The sequence below is a fragment of the Xenopus laevis genome, chromosome 3L (assembly GCF_017654675.1).
Source record: "Xenopus laevis strain J_2021 chromosome 3L, Xenopus_laevis_v10.1, whole genome shotgun sequence".
NCBI classification, from domain to species: Eukaryota; Metazoa; Chordata; class Amphibia; order Anura; family Pipidae; genus Xenopus; species Xenopus laevis.
Window position 1 is genome coordinate 21,799,437 of NC_054375.1, and position 22,740 is coordinate 21,822,176.

General features: G+C 40.7%; 1 protein-coding gene across 1 annotated transcript in view; it reads right to left on the minus strand.

Moving 5' to 3' along the window:
- LOC108710791 (protocadherin Fat 2) overlaps window positions 1-21,408 on the minus strand; it is a 90,866-nt gene extending 69,458 nt beyond the window's left edge. The window contains exon 1 of the mRNA XM_018251946.2: window positions 21,211-21,408. The gene's annotated coding sequence lies outside the window, so the exon portion shown is untranslated. The remainder of the gene's footprint in view (window positions 1-21,210) is intronic.
- Between the last annotated feature and the right edge of the window lie 1,332 nt (window positions 21,409-22,740).

A 22,740-nucleotide genomic window follows, 5' to 3' on the forward strand; every position in this document is an offset into this window, starting at 1 on the left:
TGGATAACAGGTCCCATACCTGTAGTATGTTTGTTAGGACCAACTTTTCTTATATTGTCTGTACTTAACATAAACACTTGAAGCCCCAGTAAAGTTGCTGAGTGCTCCATTTGTTTGTGTTGTTTTACCCATTCTGTATTCTGTCATAGAAATACAACAGGCTGAGACAAGCTGCACCACCTTCTCCTTTGTTGGCTCTCTGACTCCCTGACCTTTGGATTGATCCTTTGCACATTAGGCATAGGGGTAAGTCCAGAGGAAAATAATTTACAGGGGTCTTCCTCTTCCTACATTCTTCTGTTCCCTTAAAGTTGATATTAAACGAGAGATGTCCACAGGGCACAAGTAACTAGACGTTTGACTTGTCAGTTCTCTAAGGGGCTGTCATATAAATGTGGGCCCCCATGTACACAAACCAAATGCCAGTTGCACAGAAAGGCTATTTCAAAGGTAAAGTAGGATTTGAAAACATTATAGATTTTTTGTTGGAGTACACAAAGCATCTAAAGAAGATAAAGTACTCTGCATGTTTTGGCTGAAGTTACCTGAACATATTTAACATCCTAGCTGAATATTGTTTTCTAGGTTTAGGCACATGGTGGGAAATCCCATTAGACTTTATTATAACTTTTTCTTGTTTAATAACCTTTGTTTTCAGGGGACGCTAGTTAAAGTTCAATAACTAGCTTTGCAACCTGTGGTGTAACTTGGGAACATCGGGTCCCCCACCGGGGGGGTCCGGCGTCAACAGTCCCTCTTCCCCTCGACCCTCCTCCTGACTGACTGTGCTGCTATTTTAAAGTACAGGACTGGTTGGGGATAGGGACTATGATACAGCAGTCTGCTGTATACTGTAGGTAGTTATGCCACTATTTGCAAACCAAATTTTGGTTCATGTGACATTTTAATAACTGTTTTCTGTTTAATAGGTTTAAGAACTATTTTCTATTTCAAGAGGAACTTTCACTATATGCAGGAGGATTATGGTGACCCCCATATGTTTATAGGGGGGTCACCATAATCCTCCTGAATACAGTGAGGTGACCCATTTTTGACCCATTTTTGAATCCCAGCATATAGGTTATGAAATACTATTGTTAGACATTACTATGCACCTTTTTCACATAGCAGGCCAGTCTTATGATGTGTCAAATGTCAAGGGTGCACATTGTATTAGGATGGTATACAATTAACTCAACAAAGCTTTGTGGCAGTCTTATGGCAGTCTAGTTGCAGTAAAACACCCTTGAAGAATGACATGGACAGCTGATCAGCACTGCTAGACCATTGCTATTCACCCAGAGGCTTGGTTGGTTTTTAATATACTGACTACCGTTAAGAATCAGAGGTGTGCTTATGGTTGTCATGTCAAGAGAAAGACCTACTTTAACCTTGTACAAGATCTTTATTTGCCAGTCCGCAAACACTTATAATAGATATAGAAGTTGAATAGCACAGTTACTATTCATATAGTAACTATATAGTTACTATCCACACAATGTCAAAATAAACTCAAGCCTTTTGGTAGATAGTGATGTTCTAAGACTATTCAGATGTCCATGTACTGTAGCTCTTCAAGGGAATTTTTTTTTCTACTAAATTCTAACTCTCCTTCCTGTTCAACATCATCTACACAATGGCACCAGCAGGGCCGGCCTTAGGCCTATTGGACCAATTGGGCCCAATAGGGCCCCACACCTCTGGGGGGCCCCGCACCACAGGGCAGCACAGATAATATTTCCCTCAGCACATGATGCTGCCTGGCCTGCCCCCAACTTTGAGAGTTCAGCCCATCCCCAAATCCATAGGTCCAGCCCACCCCCAACTCTGATAAGCCAGCCTATCCCCCAACTCCATAGGTCTAGCCTGCCCCCAACTCTCATAGGCCCAGCTTTCCTCCAACCTTGATAGGCCCTGCCTGCACCCAATCCAACCAAGCCTGCTCCCAAGCTGAATCGGCCCAACCTGCCCCAAACTAATTGCCCCAGTCCACTCTCCTATTTCCTCCCTCTCTCTCTTACCCTGTGTGCCCCTATTATGTGCCCCTATTTCATCCCTCTCACTCTCTTACCTTGTCTGCCCCCTTTCCTTTCTATTTTATGCCTGTATGCCCTTATTTTCCTAAATACTTGGTGTGTCAGTAGCCAGCAACACTTTGTCTAGGGGCCCCGCCAACATGGTCCCAATTGGGCCCCACATTTGATAGAATCAGCCCTGGGCACCAGCATGCCAAAATGCATGGATGATCTAATATTAATGCAATGTGGACCATTGATGTTGGACACATATATTTGCCCTTGATCTACCCAAGAAAAGCCTGAGGTTGAAATGGAAGAAACTGTGCAGCATATCATAAAGTGATGTATCTATATATGCACTACTTCTGCTTGTTGCTTATTAGGTCTTGCGTGCATCTTACTTATAATAAGTGTTTTGTTAAAGGTATGAACCACTTCTTGTGATCACTTGTTTCAGAAGTCTGTGTGTACGTTCTTAAAGAACAGGCCTCACTTACTTATACATCTGTACGTCTGGGAATATGCACAGGAGCAGAACTATAAAAACAACAGACTCAGCTGCTTCTTGGGGGCTATGGACTCCAAACTTTTCTTAAAGGGATACTGTCATCACCTAATTACCCCTTTTATAATAACAGTTTTATACAAGGTTTAAAAATAGTCTTTGTTACATTAGAGGTTCAGATTTCATGTATTTATATTTTTATACCCCTCACCTCAAAGAATGAACTGCAAAGGGTGATTCATTCTACATCTGTATTTGCTTGTTTTATCATACCTGTTCCTTTTGACCCTTTTTCACCAGAAGTCCTATAAGCATTCTTAAGATTCAGATGAGGCACTCACACGTTGACACAGCCAACTATTTGTTAGACTATGAATCTGAAAGAGCATTTATCACAGTGTGCTTCTGTTTCTTAGGGCCCCACTTGCTGGAGGTGGTAGATGGTGCTAGAAAGAACAAGGCAGGAAGCCTCAGTAGCAGAAGTAGCAGAAGAACTTGGATTCACTAGTGTGAGGATAGATCCTGCTATAGCTCAGTGAATCAGGCTGAGGGTAGTTAGCAGAGCATCCACAGACTCAACAAAGAAAGGAAAAGTGTTAATTCCCAGGATGTCACCTACCAGTATAGTGAATCAACTAGTTAGTTGCAACTTGCCAGATGGGTAGTGTCTTCTTTATCAAGGAGTGGTACAGTTTCTGACTAGTGTTACATTCATACTGTTGCCATTTAGAATTATAAAAAAATATAAAAAAATCCTGATGACTAGTGATGGGCGAATTTGCGCCGTTTCGCTTCGCCGAAAAATTTGCGAATTTCGCGCGAAATTCGCGAAACGGCGAAAAATTCGCGAAACGGCGCCGGCGTCTCGTTTTTGACGCCGGCGTCTCGTTTTTGACGCCGGCGCCCGTTTTTTGCGCCGGCGTCCGTTTTTCGAAAAAAAAATTTTTGACGCCGGCGAATTTTTTGACGCGAATTTTCGCGGGCGATTCGCGAATTTATTCGCTGGCGGCGAAACGCGCAAATTCGCCGCGAATTCGCGCCTGGCGAATAAATTCGCCCATCACTACTGATGACTGCATTTTGGCTTAAAGAGGCAGAACTAGAGCCTTTTTATAGAGGAATAACTACTTTTCTTCTACACACTTTGTGCTTGTATACACAGCTGCATTATTTTGTGTTCGTAATTGCACAAAATAGCAGTAAATTTAGCTTAAATGCTTATAACACAGGGATTTCATTTCCCCCCAGGGCACTAGTTGCTTACGTAAATGTTTTATTGTATGGCTTCATTAATCCTAGTGTAATCATGCAGAACATATTTTTCATAGGGTGCCGCTTATTAACAATGAGACTTCCCAGCCTTATATAAAAAGTGAAGGCAGTAAAATGTGCAACTGTACTGCAGTTATTTAAGAAAAAACATGAGTAACACACACAGGACACAGCTTGGCTGACAGATAACAACCGGTGCTCAAGTTGCTGTTAACTTAAAGCTGGTAGCACTGTCCAAAAGGTGGTGGTGGTAAAACAGTAATGGTGCACACAAGGGGGCCCAAATATAGGCAGATGCGTAGGGCTACATACATGGTCAGGGCCCATTGGAACTGCAGTTGTGGGTATTAAGAGTGTGGTGGCAAGTTGTGGTCTTCGACTTGAAGGACTATGGGAAAAAGGGTCATATGCTTCACGCTTACTTTATATAGTTAAAAGGGCCTCACTAAATCTGATTTGATGTGTCACAGCCACTACTTAATACAGTCCTTCAGTTTGAATGTGCTGATTGCTAGATGTTGGAGGGTAAAGACCAGTTTGGAGAACAAAATATCCAGATCTCTTATGCTAATGCAGTAGTTTTATTGGCCTTCATTTCTGTTGCACCTACATAATGAGTTGCACTTTAATCATCAATGTCTGACCATTTACATCAGTTCCTGGCGTAGATGGGAGTTGTTGTGTAGTTCCTTACACAAACCCATAGAATCAATTCAATCAAAATCCAATAAATAATCCAGTACATTTTATCATGGTGAGAAAAACTAGAGCACACTCATAAGAAAACTCATGAAGAACATAAAAGTCACCCAGTGCTACGCAACCCTTTCCATGCAATGGGCAAATTATTTAACAAACCACGTATCACATATTTAACACCATATATTGGGGCAAGATTATATTAAAATGATCTGATACAAAGAGGCCTATGTTGCTCTTGAGCAGGCCTTAAAATCCACTGGAAGGCTACATCTGACTTCCTTTTGGATAGACCTACTTGAAGCCATGTAGTCACATAACATTTGGGTAACCCATGGTTTAGAACACTTGTGGAAGGTTTGCACTCTCTTTAGAGGATCCATGGGGTGGCCCAGTTTTTATGATTACTTTGTAAATCTGGGTTCAGTTTCGACCAGGGCACTGTAACATCAGGCATGAATTCTGAAAGCAACACTATTGATTAACATGTTACTCCAGTTCTCCAATAAAATAATGCAAGATGATCCACTATTGAGAATACTGTTATTAGATATGCAGTCACAGCATTAATGCATACAGTACAACACACAGGCACTAGGGAATTCCTGTTTATATTGTAAGATTAATGGGGCAGTCAGGATTGTATTTATGTCTGAAACTGCCTCAGTTGTCAGTCTGCTGCCTCTCTTTGACAACTGATGCATGTTCAGTACATTCTAAAAGCACTTTGCAGTCATAGTTACTGCCTCAGATTTGTCATGTTTCCTACTATTATACATGACCGTGTCAGTACAATCTGTGCATGTACTGATTGCAGAAGAGTGGGGTATTAGCTCCCACTCAGTTCCCCCTCAGCTTCACCTCTGGATTTTGCTAAGAGTGCCATGGTAACCCATGGTTTAGAACACTTGTGGAAGGTTTGCACTCTCTTTAGAGGATCCATGGGGTGGCCCAGTTTTTATGATTACTTTGTAAATCTGGGTTCAGTTTCGACCAGGGCACTGTAACATCAGGCATGAATTCTGAAAGCAACACTATTGATTAACATGTTACTCCAGTTCTCCAATAAAATAATGCAAGATGATCCACTATTGAGAATACTGTTATTAGATATGCAGTCACAGCATTAATGCATACAGTACAACACACAGGCACTAGGGAATTCCTGTTTATATTGTAAGATTAATGGGGCAGTCAGGATTGTATTTATGTCTGAAACTGCCTCAGTTGTCAGTCTGCTGCCTCTCTTTGACAACTGATGCATGTTCAGTACATTCTAAAAGCACTTTGCAGTCATAGTTACTGCCTCAGATTTGTCATGTTTCCTACTATTATACATGACCGTGTCAGTACAATCTGTGCATGTACTGATTGCAGAAGAGTGGGGTATTAGCTCCCACTCAGTTCCCCCTCAGCTTCACCTCTGGATTTTGCTAAGAGTGCCTGGTAGCGGGTTGGGGAAATGTTGTTAATGATTTTTTTCTATATAAGCATGCCAAGGCTGAACCTCATAAAAATATAGCCCTAGACAAAAGCCCTTGAGTTCTTATATCCAATATAACTGAAATACTATAATTCGCTACAAAGGATTAAACCATAGTCAATGTTTAAAAAAAGAGCTGTAGTCACTATTGTCCCAAATCTGCCTTAGAGCTTTCCCGGTACTTATATGAGCATCTCACTGGGTACAAATATTTCAGTATGGCTTTGTGCTGAGGAAGCGTCATTTCCCTGAACTCTGATGCATCATTGTCTTGTCAACCAGTTATTATAAAGCAATACTTGCTAGTCCAGTTAGTTGGGACACTAAATTCAGGGTGAGAAAATTTGCTGCTCTGTTTTGGGAATGGCATCTGTAACTAACAGTGTATAGTTTCACCTATTATTTTGGATGTAAGCCCAAGCATAAGATTGTGCATATTGAAAGGAAATATAACTTTAAGCAACACTCCAATAAACATGAATTATATAGATGCAATGGAGAACACATATTGATGCATTCATTAAGGCACTTACATACAAAAATGTTCTTGTAAAACTGTCATTCTGCCTCTTCTAATGAATGGTGCTCAGGAGCGCTGCTGAAGATAATTGAGACTCACCTCAGGCAGCAACACCCCACAAGTTAACAGCGCAACAAAATCCTCTCCTAGTAATAATAAGAGCTGAATTTCTGGTTATCAAACCAGAGATTTGTCTCTACTAGTGCAGAGAGCACAATTGTGCTCTGCACTATTGATGTGGACCCACTGGCCCCTCTCTGGCCCTGGAAAGGTAAGAGCTGGGGGTGTAAGGGGGGGGGGAAGAAGCACTAAAGCCACTTTAGGGTGTCAGAGGTGTAAGAATGGCTTCTGATGGTGTTAATTTGCTGCAATTGATGCTGGTAAACCCTGGAGTTACAAAAGAGCATAATTCTCCTAAAATGTGAATTCAGATTTCTCCCAAGGTGGAATATCTAAATGAATGTAAGCAAAAACATATGTCTGTCTGCTATGGTCTTTCAATATGCCTTACCATTCAGCATATCAAGTGCTCATTCTGTGACATAAATGCTTCCTATACAACCCTCCCCATGAGGAAATCTACCAGACACAACTTCTTCTGCAAACTATAAAACAGTGCCTATAATGTTGATTTTTCCCTAACAAGGCCTCTGCACGGCTCTAGGGCTGATTCATAACTTAAATACTAATCAGAAATATGATGTCAAATTCTGAGCTGGCTTGTTTGAGATGGAATTGAGGGCTACACCTACATCTACATTTTGAAGCCTTAATGACACAACTATGGGCTAGAAAAATTGAAGTTACAATGCTGATAAGCATTTGCATAGTTTTAAACCCCTACTCAGCTTGTCTCTGCAGTTCCAGTTAACACTATCAACAAGCAGGGTCAGACTGGGCCAGTAAGACACCGGGAAAATAACCTGGTGGGCCCTGGCTCTCATGGGCCCCACCAGCCCAAACCCGCTCCCTGTGCGAATCATCATTCTCCTGCCGGACATGGCAAAAAAACAAAACACGCACAAGCGCAGCACAGGGCAATGGAGTTGGGCTAAACTGGGGTTGAGGCAGGGGGCTGGAGGGGGCCATGAGGGCCCTGAAACTTAAAGCAGGTGATGATTGGAAGGAAATATCTAATTGGTTGCTATAGATTGCTAGACCTGTCTGTTATTACATTACCAATTAACGTAATACTAACATTGAGGGTCAAGGAGTGTACTATGGTATACAGTAAGTATGTTGTCACTGTCATTCAGCCTTGTATCCATCTGGTGTAGTTGCAGTAGGAATTACCATGGACCAAGTACACAGCAAGCAGTAGTTGAAAGTAAGAACTGGGGGACAGCAGATACAGCAGAGCAAGACATCGACCGAGAAGAAGATGGCTACCTTTATACTGATGGTGCCCAGTCTAAAGTCGTTTGGTGATTGTTAAGTATAAATCACAGCACCCAACTGCTGGAACAGAGGATAGTGTTTCCAAACTGTGGAGCTAGCCCCCTTCAGGGGGCTGAAGCAGTTGCAGGAGGGCCTCAGCCTGAAGGACAGTTAGGGTGCAAATTGGGGTGTCTCATCTAGATACATCTCATAGGTCATCCTTCAAGGCTAATGAGGTTACAATTATTATGAAAACTTACAAGATATTTTTGGAACTGTGGCTAAATTACAGATACACAAATCTTTTCCTACATATGTAGCCTTGTTATGAGCTAGGGGGGCCTGACCAAAGGGTGGCTTGAACTAAGAAAAGTCCAACAACCAATGCCATAAGTTAGGTAGTCCAACTGTAAATATATATTGTGGCCTTCAAAGTCTGTTTTGCCCTGGACCATAACTCTAAAGAGATCCCTGTTATTGATGGTCACTGGGAAGAATGAATGATGAGCACATTTAGCACTACATCAATGCATTTATTAAGGAAACAAGAGAGATTAGCATGACCTTGTCCCTGTTCCTGAAATCTTATGTACTCTATTTTGTAAAGCTGTCATTTACCCCTGACCACATGACCCAGCAGCTCTTCTGCTGCAACCTGTAAGCACACTCTTCCCTTCTGAAGTTAGAAGCACATAATTGGGCATAATCAGCCTAGGGCAACCACGTAACTGTAAGAGTTGCAAGGCCATTATATACAGTAGGTTCAGGAGGAAAAATGCGTGCTTTCAAAATTTTGGACCAAGAACAAATGTCCCTAAGGCCAGTAGATGCCAACCTTGCCCCTTATTCTGACACTGCCCACTATCACTATTAGCCTACAACCCCCTGAGCAAGGGTAAGACTGCGATGATGGGACTCTGGGAAAACCCAGACCTGCTCCCAACAAAATTCTGAATGCTGCACCCATCCCTGACCTTCCTCCAGCCCTGATCATGGCTGCAAAAATAGAAAGTAGCGTGAGGGGGGAGGAAGTGAGGGGTTGCAGCACCAGGTGGACCTCACAGCTGGACTGACACTGCTCTGGCACACTCATCTTCCACTAGCCTTTCTGTCTACCATCATCTGGCTACTTTTTGCTGTCCCCCCCAATACCAGCACTAGTGCAGTGGGCTCAGTTTAGCAGCATGGAAACAGTGCAAATCCTCCCCCCCCCCTTGAATTGCACTCCTCTTTGTGTTGCCTACCCCTGGTTCTGGCCCCTAGCTTTGATTCTGAAAACAGCACTTGGTTAATGGTATGATTGTAGTGATACAGTGAGTTACGGTGGGCATAAATGAGCTGATAAAAGTGTATTTGCCTGTGTATGGGGCACACAATTGCCCTGTCAGACTGATTTTTAGCCAGAAAGGGGCAAGGACCAGACTGGCTCGTTGTGAGGTCCAATATTGCCCAACTTATTGTGATCATATCGGGGAAAGATCCTCCCGTTTGGCAACCTCGGCAAACGATTTAAATGGGAATGGGCAAAGAAGGGTATTTTGATTTCTGTAGTCTCCCTGAGAGAACATTGTCCAAACACCCTAATGCATAAGTTACATAAGTTATGTTACCTTCCTTTCCTATAAATAAAATTGTCCCCAAACACCATGTTCACTTGCTAGGCTAATAAAATATCAGCCATGTGGCAACCATAATTGCAGTAAGCTTGTAATTTTGCAGTACATAATTTAGATAATAAGATTAGTGCTATAAGAAAGTAAAATTGAACAGATAACACAATAATCACCAACATATCCAGCAGGCCTGAACTTGAAATTGAAATTAAATAGGGAGATTCTATGTGAGTCAGGCATACCAAGTCATACATTGTGGTGGTACCTGACTCACCAGTGTAGTGTGCAAATGCAAAGTCTACTTAGAAAAGGCAATGCTTGGGATTTTACCTCTTTTGACCTTGATGTGCCCTGCCAGTGTATTCATGGACTATTATGTCTCCAGCCAATAATCTCCTGAGCCACTATTGCAATAGTAGGGTATAGGCCATTATCATTCAAGTCAATAGAAGGGAATTCCTGAAACTTTACCAACCAAGCTTAAAAAAGATTGCACAGACAGCACAAAGCTGTCAATAGCCCTGTATGCCATTGCCCTTTGCAGGAAAAAGCAGGGGTTAATTTTGGGCACTGACCCATGCCATTTTCTAATATTGGGCCTTCTAATACTTCTCTGGACAGACCCTCTTAAAAGAAACATTTTGGGGCAGCCACTCAAATTAGTGCCCCACCCACTGCATTTGCATTCAGTCCATACGCGTGTGCATGCTATAGATTGTTTAGGCACTGCAAATATTAAAATGGGTAAAATGCTTAGGTTAATGTTAAAAACATTAATCTTGCCTGAAGTTTTAGCTTGAACAACGGATATTCTGAGCCAATTTGAGTTGGTTTTCATTTATTATTACTTTTTTAAATTATTTAGCTTTTTATTCAGCAGCTTTCCAGATTTCAGTATCAGCAATCTAGTTGCTAGGGGCTAAATGACCCTAGTAACCATGCATTCATTTGAATATGGGATTGGAATATGAATAGGAGAGGGCCTAAATAGAAACATGAGTACTCAAAAGTAGCAATAACAATACATTTGTAGCCTTACAGAGAATTTGTTTTAGATGGGGTCAGTGACCCCCCTTTAAAAGCTGGAGTCAGAAGAAGAGGGCAAATAATTGAAAAGCTATTAAAAAAAATAAAGGAAAGCTAACTGAAGAGTAGCTTAGAATTAGCCATTCTATAACATTCTAACAAAGTAAAGGTGAACCACCCCTTTAATGGATTGTGCCGGGTCTGAGATGGTGTACATAATCGCAAAATCTAAGACATTATTCATCGATGCATGCATATTAATCCACACATAAAAACTAAAATGGAGCTTTATAAATATACCCTATATTTTAGATCAGCTTTTACACACTTTTTCAGCAAAAATGATATGAATATTCTCCTTTTTGTGATGAACACTGCAAAAATTATTCCTTTTTTATATAAAAAGATATATATTTATTTAGATATGACACAAGATCCTATGCTTGTATTGTACTTTATATGTTCAGAATTGAGCATATCTCAGACATGCAAGTTTGTGCCTGTAAACTGGTTGTGTCCAGTCTGACATTATGTAGCTGGGTATTTGCCTGGCCTTTGATCCTCTTCTCTTTGATAGTATTTCTCTAATCTATATTTACTTCTTTAGCCCAGCAGTGAATTGAAAATAACTCCTTTACTGAATTCAGGCCATGCCCCTAGGCTAAAGAATGACATTTAGGTGGGACGTCATTAACAAGCACTTTCGGGAGGGTCTGAGGATGTCAAAGTACTTTGTTGTTCCTAACTTCGAAAATAAAGTGAAAGCCTCAATTAAAAAGGGTTGTCAGTGAGTGCTAGAAAGGTAAGTACAAGCTGCCCTCTGTATTTTGTGCCAAAGAGTAAAGATACGTCTTTTACCTGCTGGTCTTTCTACTATGCAAGTAAAAGTGGCAACACACTTTCAGATCTGCTTGTTTAGCAAAGCTCTCGAAATGAGCAGATCTTTGGCCACCTTTGTGATGGGCTATATCAGGCTATATCAGGCTGATCCGGCTTGGTCCTTGGATCATAATGGGTGCCAATGCAGATGGATGAGATTTTTAAACCAATGCACTTTTCTTAAAGTGGCCATACAGGGTAGATTTAAGATGCCGTTTCAGCCCTTTAGACCGAATCAGCAGCTAGTCTGCCCATTTTTGGGCCCACTTCAACTACCTCCTTGATAGATATCTGGCCATCCCAAAATGCTCATTTACAACAGCAAACGTAGTGGGCAGTTTGTGCTTTTCACTGCAGTGAGTTGCATGTAAAACCACTTTCTTTATACAAACTTGTATCAAAATGTGCTCTTCACACTTGCATATAGTTGCATTCAGTGCTCCTCAGTCCTTCCTGCCTTCCATTTTAAATCATGCACTGCTATGCCTACTGATGTACTGAAACCCTGGAGCTACCGCCACCACCTAATTAGACAGTAGCTTCAGGGTTTACACCCCGCAGTGCAGGGCCAGATTTACATAGCGGGGGCCCCTATGCCAACTGGCGTTCATCTCCCCTATCCCCTTTATTCGTGCAACTTTTCACTGGAGCAATGGGGACTGGCGCATGGGAAATTTAAAATCTGATTGTATCTTGACTCCTGGTCATACTTAGTGTTTTTGATCCAATGGGGGTGTTGTTGGGCAGCATAATGCCCCCTAACATCATGCCACCCTAGACCCAGGCCTTGGTAGCCTTTCCACAAATCCTGGCCTGGTCCTATGCCAACCACTGAAGAGCATTTGTATCAAAAGAACAGGACATACATGTTATTTATTTGCACCCTGAATATATTATGATATATAATGCATAATAATGGAAACCTCCTGTCACCACTTAAACAGGCAGATTTTGGGTGGAACCATTATACAGGCAGCGTTGGACTGGGCCGACAGGACGATGGGAAAAGACCCGGTGTGCCCCGGCCCTCATGGGCCCCCACCAGCCTAGCCCCCCCTTGATCTGAGGGCCCCCCAATAAAAATTCATCGATGAGGCAATGCCCCTTGCGCATGCACACCGGAGTTTGCGCATGCGCACCGGAGTTTGCGCACACACGCCAGCGTGTGCCTAGACGTTTGTGCATGTGCACTGGCGAGCCTGTATACAGGTATGGGACCTTCTATCCAGAATGCTCTGGACTTGGGGTTTCTGTAATTTGGAGCTTCTACCCGAAAATTATTTAAACATTAAATAAACCCAATAGGCTGGTTTTGCTTCCTGTCAGGTTTTGCTTCCTGTCAGGATTAATTTAAACTTAGTATGGATCAAGTACAAGGTACTGTTTTATTATTACAGAGAAAAAGGAAGTCATTTGTAAAAATTTTAATTATTTGGATAAAATCTAATGCAAGGGAGACGGCCTTTCTGTATAACGAGTTTCTGGATACCTGTATTTAAATAGGTGTGACATAGATGGCCTCATGCTTTTTTCCACTGTTGGAAAACATTGTAAAACTGCTGGAGCAAGAAAGGTTAATTAAAGCAGATAAATATATATTGGTATTCAAACTGCATGGAACTCCCACTGTGTGAATTCAGTTTATAACAACCCAGAGATTATGTAATGAATGTGATAACATCTCTGGAGCAGTTAATGCCAGATCAATTATTATCTCTGAATTCCTGTGTGTGTCCCTTGTGTATAGGGCTATATCAAGGCACAACATTTAATGCAAGTAAGTAATTGTGTGGGATAGATGATGAATGGCAACAATTAATACCACAATAGTACCGAAACATATCAATGGATGTAGGCTGATACAGGTATGGTACATAAACAGCACAACGCTACAAAAGTTCATGTTATTAGCTGTGCTCGGTTAAAATTAGAATATTAAAATATAATGTTCCCTACCATTTAATGAAAGCAACAATAAAATATAACTTCTATTTCCATATAAAGTGCAACTTTGCCTTCTTTTTTCCTTTGTTTTTTGGCAATTTTGCTCTGTGCATAATATTATCTCTAGCTTCTCCAGAAGGTTTTCTGAAGTTCAGTTTCACTTATACATATTACTTTCACTAGATATAAATAAAAAGTTATTTTCTTTCAATTGTGATTTCTGGTGAGTGGTCATTAGCAAGTTCACGGTACCTTCATATATTTTGCACCAGGACAGATAGGGGATAATTTACTAAAACTCAAATTTATCTCATATTTTTATTAAACCAAGTTCAACCAAACTTATATTATTTATCAATAAAATAACGCAAGAAATGTGGGTTTGGAAAAAATTCGATAAAATCAAGTGAATATTCTAATTTTTAATAGTTGATGTCCAAATTGCTAAATTTTTTGGGATTTAACACCATAATTGCTCAGATTTTTTGAGTTGTCACCTAAAAACCGAATATTTTTTTGATTATCGGATGAACTGATCACAGATCACAATATCTTCAAATTGTAAAAGAGACATCCACCACTGACTTCAACATGCCCTTGACAGGTTTGAAATGGTGGATTTTCAGATTTGGACTTTTAGCCGTTTCAGTGTATAATAAATGAGTTGAGTGTTTTTCTCTAAAAATGTGAGATTTTGCCCAAAAAACCTTGACCATAAAAAATATAGAGGTTTAGTAAATAATCCTGATAATCTTAGATCCACCCAGACTGCAGGCTAATCTGGCTAAACTGCACCCCAACTAGCCATATGCACCCAAAACTGTCCACCTAAATCTGGTGTTCCACCATGAGAAATAGTTTGACGTTATTAATTCCCAGACCACAGTGGAAAGGTATCCAGGCAGGTGTTCTTTCCTATGGAAAGCCCACATAACAGTATCCACTTACCAGATACAGGTATGGAATCCAGAAAGCTCAGAATTACAAGATGGTCATCTCCCATTAACTCCGTTTTAATCAAATAATTAAAAATGTTTCCCCTTTCACTGTAATAATAAAACATTACACCATACTTGATACCAACTAAGGTGTAATTATCCTTATTGGTGGCAAAATACTCCCTTTGGATTTAATTCATGTTTACAAGATTTTTTGGTTGACATAAAGTATGGAGATCCAAAATGTGGAAAGATCACTTACACGGAAAACACCAGGTCCCATACCTTTACCCTATTCAGCTTCCCTACCTAAATTGGGAGTGTGTCATATGCCAAATATTTATTCATCATTTGTAGAATGAAAATACTTCTTATTCGTTATTCATTAAACCCACTAGCACCCATGTTATTGTAAGATCTTTGAAGTGTGTGAGAAGTCAGTGTAGAAAACGTTTCCTCCACTTCTACAGCAAGAGCCCAAATGAGGAAAAGACAGAATGTAAAGGAATTGTCAGGCCCATGATGACTAACAAATAAGCTACTGTGTTGAGGGGAAAGGCAGTCATTAACCAGACAAAACTGGGAGCAAACTGAAACCTTAACTGTATACAGGAGGAATTCTTAGCCTATACCTTTTGCTTTGATTTCTTTGATATATTTTTTATTTCCACAACACACACACACGCCCAGATCTAAAATTCACTCTTTGTTAGCAATTAATTCATATGCTCTTATAGATGATAGCATGTTTAGCACAAAACCACATTTTCCACACAAAAGGAAATTACAGGGTTATATGTTTAACAAAAACATATAATGAGCAAGAACAAATACACTGGGTAGGTAGAAAAAAAGGTGGGAAATACAGACGATAACAGCGTCACAGAGACTGTAACTCAATCATAAATTAAGTTAGTAAGTTGCAAAAAAAGCTCCAAATAGATAGCATTTACACCAATATTATTATTATTTAAAGGGGTTGTTGACCTTCAAAACACTTTTTTTCAATTCAGTTGTTTTTAGATTGTTCCCCAGAAATAAGCTGGGAATGTAATTAAAGAAAAATCCACATTTCGCAATGCAATATTGTTCCTTAAACTGTTATTACATTGCGAATTTTAATTGCGCACTCTTAAGAAGTGCTTAAAGGTGTCGTAATCTTTTGGAGCGAACATAACAACTTTGTCATTAAGAAGTTTTATTACATTCGCAAATGGTCTTCCACTGTCGGAAGTGGTGGTTAAACAGTTTTCGGGTTCGCAAAAGCTATATTAAATTCGTGCAAAGCAATTTGTTTGCGCAAAGGCATAACTTTTCGCATTGTGAATAGTTTTTCCATTAGCGGCTTTTATTACATTCCCCCAAAAGACTTTTTTCAATTACTTTCCATTATTTATTTTTACTGTTTTTCCAAAATCTAAGTTTAAAGTTGAATGTTCGTGTCTCTGATGCTTGAGTCTGGCAGCTCAGTAATTCAGGTGCGGATTCTGAACTGTTACAATTTTGCAACATTTAGTTGATACATTTAGTTGATACAATTAGTTGATACATTTCTCAGCAGCATCTCTGGAGTATTGGCAACTATTGTATCAATTCTAACAACTGCCTGTAATGAAACCCAGGGATTCTGCTCAGCAGGGACAAAGATGTATCAACTAAATGTATCCATTTAGAACAGTTTACAGGGTCGGCGACCCCCTCCCAGAGCTGCTTCAGAAGGTGAAAAATGACACTTTATACTTCAATATTGGAAAAACGGTCACACATAGAAAATAGCAAGTCATTGAAAAAAGTCATTATTTCTGGAGATCTATCAGAAAAAAACTAGTTGTTTGAAGGTGAACCACCCCTTTAAGTCACACTTCAGTCATTTTGTGAAGCTAATTCTGTTGTGGTTGGTTGTACCCAGTTATTGTGACCCTGTTTTGGCCAGTCCTGCCCTCATTTTTATCTACTTCATTATACATTTTACACAGTTGACTTAGTCCCTATATAAAATGCATAATCAAGTAGTAGAATTCTTAATGAAGGTTACACAATGACCCTGGATTGCCATGTGTAAAGGTGGCCATAGATGCAAAGATCCGCTCGTTTGGCGATGTTGCCAAACGAGCGGATCTTTCCCCGATATGCCATTAACAGGCATGGCTATATCGGGGGTAATCTGATTGTTCGGCCGTATGGTTGTTTCGCCGGCGAAAGATGTCGGCACACGCCACACACGATCCGAAAATCGTACGAATCCTCGATTCGTACAATCCGATCTGTGTGTCTATGGCCACCTTAAAGTGTTTTACATGCACAATTCAATTTAATCTGTAGGGGCAGGTATTTTGCTTGTTTTATCACCCACAAGAGAGGAGATTTCCCACCAGTGATAAAGTGCCTTATATGTCAGGGCCCTTAGCAAACGGTGGCCATAATGGAGTATCAATAGATACAGCAGGTCTTGGAGGGATTAAATGATTCATAATAAAAACCTCTATGATGTTTCTAGCTGATGCACACTTGAGTCAAGTTAATATCTGGTTCCTCTACAGCAGACAAAAGAACTTGAGAAAAGGTACCAGTTGATTTTGAGGTTACACTTACTCATTTAGGCCTACAATTATCAAGTACTTAAAATCAAAGCAGTAAAAAACTATAATAATGCATATATACATCTAAAGCACTCTTAAATTCAGTGAAACCTGGTTATTAAAAGTCTATAAAACATTTCAGCTTAACAAGCAGTTTTAAAGAAAAATGTAATACAGAGATATTTCCGCAAGGTTGATGAATAGATACATAGATGATAAATAGATTGAGAGAGATAGATAGATGATAGATAGATAGATAGATAGATAGATGGGCTGGAGTTGGTCGTCAGAGATCCGAGCTATGTAACCAATAAAGGCTTTTTATCTTATTTTCAAAGATGGTGCTGTGATTCCGATTTCTATTGGCATGGGTGTAGACACACGGAGCAGATTTCAATGCGAAAATGAATACTCATCAACTTCTGTGTCAAAATTCACTCTGCACCAAGATGACTCGTTGTCTTTTCACACAGTAGCCAGCATAGGCCAGGAGGTTGGCTGGATTGTTTATCCACAGGCCAATGTTAATGTTCTAAGTGCTTTAATATATTATTTATTTATTTTTTCTTTGCTCTAATGTATTTTTTATTTTGTTTACATTTATTTTTATGATCTATGTTGGAACTTTATTGCTGTAAGTTTGTTCATGAAGATTATCATTTGTTTATTCATTGACTTGTTTATGGAAAATAATAAACACGTTGTAAAAATGGAATGATTACCCACAGGCCAAAAATCAGCCCTTTGTGGCTTAGCCTAAGGGCAGAGACACACGTGGAGATTCGGTGAGATTAGTCGCCTGGCGACAAATCGCCTTTTCTTCACGTAACTAATCTCCTGAACTGCCTTGCCGTTGGTTAGAATCCAAATCGCTTGCGTGGTGGTACTTGGAGCACTTCGTTTTCTGAAGTTGCCTCACAAGGAAACTTTGAGTGACTTCGCTCCAAGTGCCATCCCGCCAGCAATTTAGATTCTAGCCGGCAGGAAGGCAGTTCGGGGAGATTAGTTGCCCGCCGAGCACACAAATGCTAAATGAACATGAAAATTAAGCTGCTTTTAAATTCACCGCGGTCCTAGTGTCTGTGGCGTGTGTGTCAAATTCTGGTGGATAGATTACACAGGAGACATGCAAAATAAATCAACCTATTATTGATTAGTCCCAACCAGTAGAAGAGGTTGTGTAGTAATAACAAACAATAAATGGTGTCCAGATTTACATTTTCTTTGTCTTATTAAGTAGGAAGGGGGCCTGGAGAGCTAAGTTACTTGCTGATAAGAGAATTTAGAGAAACAGAACAAGGCATAATGAGAGGATTATCAGCTCAGCTTATTGACACAAGCAGGGGTTGTGAGTTTAGTAAGACCCTAGAACAAGTGGCACCATCAGTAGGAACACCTATACTTTGTCTCTCCGGGTATATTTCTCCCCCCCCTCACATATTCCACAGCTCAAGGTTTTTGTTAGTTCTCTCTACTGACCAACCCCCCACCATTGTTCCCAAGGCTGAGATAAAGGAGTATTCACACACTGATCTGTTTAATGACATATTAACTGAACCATATAGGGCTAGTCCACACGGGGAGATAGCGACGCGTTTGCGGTCGCGGCGACAAAGCGCCGCGACAGTCGCCGCGACCGGCGCAGGCGACAGTTTTGTATGGGCGCCTATGTAAAAACGCCTGTGCTAACCACACGAGGCGATGCGCTTTTCAACAGTCGCCTGAAAAAGCCTGGCGAGGCATTTTCAGGCGACTGTTGAAAAGCGCATCGCCTCGTGTGGTTAGCACAGGCGTTTTTACATAGGCGCCCATACAAAACTGTCGCCTGCGCCGGTCGCGGCGACTGTCGCGGCGCTTTGTCGCCGCGACCGCAAACGCGTCGCTATCTCCCCGTGTGGAATAGCCCTTAGGGTAAGACCACACTGGGCGTTTTGGGGAGATTTGGTCGTCTCGTCTTTGCGGCGACCAATCTCCCCAAACGCCTTCCCTCACTCTGCGCTGGCTAAAATCGCCGGCGCTAATCTCACATGGCAGGTCTTTTTCCGAAGATCTTTCTGTAATTTAGATCTTCATACCTTTAGTATACTAGAAAATCAAGTAAACATTAAATAAACCCAAGAAGCTGGTTTTGCTTCCAATAAGGATTAATTATATCTTAGTTGGGATCAAGTATAAGGTACTGTTTTATTATTACAGAGAAAAAGGAAATGATTTTAAAAAATGTGGATAATTACATTATAATAGAGTCTATGGGAGCCATTCCATAATTCGGAGCTTTCTATATAGTGCCAACATCTTTGCAGCTCTGCTACAGTGGAGCTCATAATCTAAGGTCCATATTACATTAACTATGATCAATATTATCAGAAGCCAATAAACCAGGCCATATATTTTTGGAGTGTGGGAGGAAACAGGAGTGTAAGGAGGAAACAGATGAAGACATGGGGAGAAGACACAAAGTCCTTTCAAAGAGCAAATTTAATCAAACCTAGGTCCCCACCATTGCCAGACCACGCTGCTCATTACATTCTTTGGTTAACTATTAAAGGATGAACTGTGCAAAAATTCTCTTTGAGGAAGATACATATGTACTTGGATGAACCATGCAATCAAGTTGGATACTTTAACATTGCTCTTAATGCCAGATCTATTCAATATATACAGGGTATAGAGATGGGAACATGGCACATCCAAAAAAAAATACTCTACTTGTGGCCAGGGCAGTTGGACAAACCTTGAAAAATCTTGAAATTACTCAGTGGAACCCATCAGATAAGCTTTTTCATCAAGCTGCAGACAGAACAGTGAAAAAATAACCTTGTTTGGTTGCCATAGGTTACTGTCCAGGTGAAGATTTGCCCAGTGTTGATAAATGAGCCGCATTAACCTATTTGTCCAGATTTAGTTTAGAAGTTAGCTCTGAGGTCCACATGTTGGTTTAGAATCCATTATGTTTGCTTTTATTACTAATTTCTAGTGTACAGTGAAATGTCAACATAGGGACCCAGTTCTGAAATAAAGGAACTCTAGTGTCTGATATTTGTGTAGCTCAAAAGAGATTGCTTGGTAAATCCATTCTTTCATGATATTTTGATTACTGGCTATAACTTCAAATCTTATCATTGTCCCTCTATATATAGCACCAACATGCCCCAGTGGAGCTTACAGTCTAATTTCCCTTTTCACACAACCTACGCACACACGAATCAGTTACATCAGGAGCCAATTACCCTAACTGTAGGTTTTTATATTGTGGAAGAAAACCCACACAGACACAAGAAGTACATACAAACACCTTGCAGTCATTGCTTTCGTATGTATAAACACACATTTGCAGATAAATAAGAATAACCCATGCCAAAACACTGTACTGAACATGCATTAGAAAAACAATACATTTTAGTTAGAATTTGCATATACCTTCCTTATATAAAGTATAATTCTCACAGACCACTTTTCTACATAGTAAATATTATCCTCCTCCAGTTTTCTCTAACCCTACGGCAGTTGGTGATTGTGTATGAATGAGCAAGCTGATTTGCGACCAGTTTGTTCAATGGCATCATAGCTCCTGTGCTTATCACTTAAAGGATCTTTGCTGAAGCATGAAGCCCAGCTACGCATCTGATGCATGCAAGTACAGTTAACAGGGACCACATAAAAATCTAATTCACCAATCCTCATTGCTGGCGGACTGCAGGATATATTAGTAAATGGTGCCATGCCCATACATGCAGAGACCATTAACACAATCAAGAACCTTTCCAAATGCTACAACTATAGACTTCATACTTGGTGTCCAAGAAGCACAGAAGACGAAAGCTAACAAAGCTGCCAAGGACTGAACGACCGTGTCTGATAAGCCTTTAGTACAAAGGAGGCACAAGCATGCTACGTCACCTAGTGGAACCTATGGTTCTGGAATAGACAATGCACCAATATTAATGCAAGTTCTAAGCGATGGTTGGATGACCCATTGTAACATCTTGTACTTGCATGATCAGCACAAAGCCACAAGAAGACAATGTCACTTTAGGAAACCTAGGGTTCTAATATCAATGCAAGATCTGATGGACACTGAGATGATATCAACTGAACTTTTTGTAGTCTTGTGTGCTAATTGCTAATAGCATTGCTGCGCTGAACTGGCATAACATGTGCAAGACTTGTATGGCAGTCACCGATATTCACCTTGTGGTTTGTACAACTGTAATGTATATTACTTATCCAATTCTTTCACGTCTTTCCACGGACTTTGAAGCCTTGAAAACCTGCCCTTCCTCTGCCTAATGCTTGATTTACAACTCTCATCGCTTTTTACACAGCATTGAGTTTGAGGAGGTGTGGATAAACTTACCTGCCAGGGAGTTATTGTTTCCTTGGAGAAACTCAGAACTTTTGTGTATCCAATAGAGAGTTCCTGTCTCATCTAAGATGCAGGAAAATCCAGTGCTCCATATTCCTCCCGTATGGAATTCTGCTTTGTAGTAAGAGCGAGTGCCTGCAGTAAAATCTGCCCCAGGTAAAGACAGAAGTGCATGCTAGAAAGAAAAAAAAAGAGGTGTGACTTGGAAGCACGGCTCCTGTCAGACAGGCTGAGGAGAGGAGGAGGGAGCTTCTCTCCCCCAAGGTGAGGGATTGTGACAGTGCCAAATCCTAGATCTGCATACTGATAGGTATATTCACTGCTGTAAGTAGAGTGGGGGCAGCAGAAGGCATTGTGACTCTCACAAACCCAAATTCCAACTTTGGATTTAGGACTTTAAGAGCAGAGACACACATGGAGATTCGGGGAGATTTAGTCGCCTGTCAACAAATCACTTATTCTTCGGGCAAATAATTTCCCCGAACTGCCTTCCCGCCGGCTAGAATCTAAATTGCCGGCTGGATGGCACTTGGAGCACTTCGTTTTCTGAAGTTGCCCGAAGTTGCCTCACGAGGAAACTTTGGGCCACTTCAGAAAACAAAGGCATTGCAGGTAGATTAGTCGCCCGAAAAAGAGGCGATTTGCCGCTGGGCAACTAATCTCCCCAAATCTCCACGTGTGTCTCTGCCGCTGGTTCTGTGCCCAATTGTCAGAAACAGAACATTTGGTGATTTTGTATCATGTAAAGCAAACTGCACTAAAATGCACTTTAATGTGCAGTAACAATGCAAAACATCTCCATCTTGGTTCAGCTGCTGGAGGATTCTGAGAGTTACAGTTCCACAAAAGGCATACTAAGTGCTTAGCTTCCATGTGTTCTGAATGCTTGCATTTACACATACGAAAGAGGGCTGCCATATTGCAAGATATCAGTAGTTAGTGTAGAGCAGGGGTCCCCCAACCTGTTTTACTTGTGAGTAGCAATGTGTAAATTTCTCCCGTTTTTGCGAAACGGCAACAAATTTGCGGGAAAATCGTGAAATTGGAAAGTTTCACGAAAAAAATTGTGAAATGCGGAAATTTTTACGGAAAAATCGTGAAATTCTGACATTTTCACGAAAAATAGTGAAAATCGGAAATTGACACCCGCATCCAAGCTGATGCTGGCGTTAAAGTCAATGGGCGTCCGAATAGTGTTGATACATGCCGATTTTGATGGTAGCGACATTTTGGATGCAAAATATGAGCTGTGATTGTCTATTGGTAGCCGCTATGTGTACTTTGGCAGTACACATAGGGGGAAATTTGCAAAGAGCAAAACTTTGTAAATAAAAATTCAACAGTCCCAATGTAATATTCTCTGTTAGGCTTTTATTGCATTGCGAATCTTCATTGCGAACCTTTAACACCAGCTCTGCAGTTTCAATAAATATTTGCCGTAAAAAAACAGTGAAATTCAGACTTCTCCAACCAGTAGCTCATGAGCAACATGTTGCTCTCCAACCCCTTGGATGTTGCTCT